Below are 4,249 nucleotides of genomic sequence, written 5' to 3'. Positions count from 1 at the left end.
CGGGCCAGTCTGAGTATTTCAAAATCTGCTCAGTTACTGGGATTTTCACGCACAACCATATCTAGGGTTCACAAAGAATGGTGTGAAAAGGGAAAAACATCCAGTATGCGGCAGTGAAAAATGCCTTGTTGATGCTAGAGGTCAGAGGAGAATGGGCCGACTGATTCAAGCTGATAGAAGAGCAACTTTGCCTGAAATAACCACTCATTACAACCGAGGTATGCAGCAAAGCATTTGTGAAGCCACAACACGCACAACCTTGAGGCGGATGGGCTACAACAGCAGAAGACCCCACCGGGTACCACTCATCTCCACTACAAATAGGAAAAAGAGGCTACAATTTGCAAGAGCTCACCAAAATTGGACAGTTGAAGACTGGAAAAATCTTGCCTGGTCTGATGAGTCTCAATTTCTGTTGAGACATTCAGATGGTAGAGTCAGAATTTGGCATAAACAGAATGAGAACATGGATCCATCATGCCTTGTTACCACTGTGCAGGCTGGTGGTGGTGGTGTAATGGTGTGGGGGATGTTTTTTGGCACACTTTAAGCCCCTTAGTGCCAATTGGGCATCGTTTAAATGCCACGGCCTACCTGAGCATTGTTTCTGACCACGTCCATCCCTTTATGGTCACCATGTACCCATCCTCTGATGGCTACTTCCAGCAGGATAATGCACCATGTCACAAAGCTCGAATCATTTCAAATTGGTTTCTTGAACATGACAATGAGTTCACTGTACTAAAATGGCCCCCACAGTCACCAGATCTCAACCCAATAGAGCATCTTTGGGATGTGGTGGAATGGGAGCTTCGTGCCCTGGATGTGCATCCCACAAATCTCCATCACCTGCAAGATGCTATCCTATCAATATGGGCCAACATTTCTAAAGAATGCTTTCTGCACCTTGTTGAATCAATGCCACGTAGAATTAAGGCAGTTCTGAAGGCGAAAGGGGGTCAAACACAGTATTAGTATGGTGTTCCTAATAATCCTTTAGGTGAGTGTATATGTTTGCATCAGCTCAACAGCATTTACCTCCCTTAGTGGCACGACTGGATGTGTCTTGCCTTAGCAGTGTGGGAGAGCCAGGTTCGGAATCCCACGTTGAAACCAGGAAGTAATCATGTTTGCATAATCAGTGACGAACATGATTTGAAGGTTGTATTTTTAACAAATGTAAGTAACCTTACGTTACATTACATTTTTACTCCACTAATGGTTAGGTTTAGCGTTGGGGGGTTAAAGTTAGTAAAATATATATTGTCATACATATCCTATACAGCTCAGAACAGCTCACTTTACAACTCAATTTTGGCTTTTGACAAATTTACCCACAAAATTGAATGACTCTGTCCACTGGGGGCAGTGTTTAGAATTTCGGTCAGCATAGACAAATCTTCACTTAAGAGAAGTTAACCTACTGTTACTAATTTCAATGTGAGATCAGTCTATACATTTTCATTGGAAAATGCAATAGAATGGCGTTTTTTTCTTGACCAAAATAAAGTGCTTTGTTTTACCGCATAATTTGGAAATGATGAAATGATTTGATTTTTCAAACAAAAACAGATTAATGTGGATCTGTCCTTAGCCAGCCTTGAATCCCAAAAAAAGTCAGAACATGTAGCGACCATCATAATTATTAGTTTAGTTTACATTAGAGAAGTGCAATCATTAACTTTTACAAGTATAAACATGAATGCAATAATCATTATCGGACAACATCCAGAGCACTAACATTTTCTAGCAATGTAATGTGAGGATGTTGTGTTATACTGAGTGTTTGTTAATGTATATTTATACATATGCTTATAGTATAAGTGTGGGTGGCCATACTCTATATTTTACAGAATAGATTTATATTATATACTGTTTTTTTAGAAACCTTGCAGTTATTCATTATTATCATTGGTAATGGTTGAAGGCAGCAGACCTTTTGGAGTAAACACCCTCCAATACCTCATTCTTAAAATGTTGTTACAAGGTGAGACTCTATTGGTCGTCACAGAGGAGGTCACACGGCTTCATTCTATTATTAGAACCAGAAGTGTGCAATATTTCAAAAACCCTGATGGAATCACATTTAACAGACTTAAAAGAGCTTTCCATGGAGACTGTATTAAAAAGGCACCCGCTGAGAACACACAAGACCACATGGCCCAGCAGGCACTGTAATAAATGTGAGATGTTTACATATATGACATTGATAAATCTTGAAAGATGCCACCAACATTTAGACTCCTACAATGGTATAAATAAAGTGGGTAACAGACTTCAATAATACTGCTGTAGCAGAATATTTTAGTCTTTATTCATATCCTTATAGCATTTTTTTATTTGAATTTGCATTTGTCTTTGGTAAATAAGAACAGAAGAAATCAAACAAACTTAAACATCTTTATTGGAAGCACCATTTTTTTGTGATGTATTTGTTTTTATTTTTATATATGGGGCACATTTAGTCCTTTAGCAGATGCTCTTAACCATTGCGACTTATAAATGAGGAACATTTCAAGCAATTTGTCATACAAAAGTCAACAATATATGCAGTATCGCACTGCCAAGTTCTCAATGTGGCTGGTGTAGTATAGAAGTTATTGTTTTTTTTTATCATATTGTTAAATATTAAGTTTGTGCATTTAGTCATGAAATAGATTTTTTGCTTCTATGCAACAAGACCACACAGTGCTGCTCATTCACTGACCACAGAGAGAGCGAGTTGGGATATAGACCTGGAGGAGTGAATTAAAATAATAATAGGGCACTGTTCCTGAAGGCCAGTGTCAAAGCCTTGAATTCTTCGTTTTTGGACAATCTGCAGTGGCTTAACCATGCTAGCTGTGAGGCCAGCCAACAGAGAATTACAGTAGTCCAGTCTTGAGATGAGCAGAACTTGGACCAGGAGCTGTGCAATATATTTAGACATTTAAGGTCTATTTTTCCTGATGTTGTAAACCAGAAACCTGCAAGACCGTGTACTTGATGAGATGTGGGTGGTGAAGCAAAGCTGGTCATCAACCATCACTTTTGAGAGGTTGTCTGCCTTTCTCTCACAGAACAACCTACTCAACAGACATCAGTCTGGCTTCAAAAATTAGACTCTCAACAGAGACTCCCCTCTTGTCAGTAGCTAAAACCCTGCGACGGGCGAGAGCTAACTCCAAATCATCCATCCTCATTCTCCTTGTCTGCTGCCTTCGACACAGTGAACCACAAGAACCTCCTGTCCACCCTCTCTGACCTGGGAATCACAGGAATTGCGCTTAGATGGTTTGAGTTATATCTCACTGGCAGATCATTCAAGGTCTCCTGGAGAGAAGAGGTGTCCAAGAAACAACAGCTGACCACTGGGGTTCCTCAAGGATCAGTGCTTGGACCCCTCCTCATCTCGATGTACACAACATCACTCAGACCAGTCACTGAGGCACATGGCTTTTCCTACTACTGCTATGCAGATGACATGCAGCTCTACCTGTCTTTCCAGCCTGATGACTCAGCTCATATCTCTGCCTGCCTTTCTGATATTTCAGCCCGGATGAAGGAACAACACCTTCAGCTCAACCTTGCCAAGACAGAACTCCACATGATCCCAGCCAACTCATCTGTTGGCTGCAAGCTCACTTTTCATCTAACTCCAACCAGAACACCCCGGAACCTGAGAGTGGTGGAAGATGACCAGCTTAATTTCACTGCACACATCTCATCATCATGTCTGGCAAATTCATGCTTTACAACATCAGGAAAATCAGACCTTTCATGTCTGAATTTGCAACACAACTCCTGATTGTGCCAGGCTGGCCTTCCAGCTAACACAATTATGGCAATACAGTTGGTCCAGAATACAGCTGGTCTTTAATAAGCCAAAAAGGGCTCATGTCACCCCACTCTTGATTTCACACTACTGGCTACCACTGGAGGTTGGAATAAACTTCCAACCTCCACACAATCTGCTGCTACCTTCTCAACATTCAAGAACCTGCTGAAAACACATCTGTTCCGCGAGCACTTAACCAACCCACACTAATTGCACTTACTGCTGCACTTAACCAGCACATCATTTACCAAAAAAATAAAATAATTCCTTGTCTGTCTCTCTTTTCTGTGCTAGTATCTTTACTACTCCAGCCACTGTGAGAACTTGACAGTTCTGTAATGCAGATGTTGTTAAAATGCTAAATTACTAAATGTAAATGTAAAACACTTCCAGATTCCATGCTGTTCTGTTCTGAGGTCCGAGATGGTCTGT

The sequence above is a fragment of the Xyrauchen texanus genome, chromosome 15, assembly GCF_025860055.1.
Source record: "Xyrauchen texanus isolate HMW12.3.18 chromosome 15, RBS_HiC_50CHRs, whole genome shotgun sequence".
NCBI classification, from domain to species: domain Eukaryota; kingdom Metazoa; phylum Chordata; class Actinopteri; order Cypriniformes; family Catostomidae; genus Xyrauchen; species Xyrauchen texanus.
The sequence above is the reverse complement of the archived record's forward strand: the minus strand, read 5'-3'. Positions refer to the sequence as shown.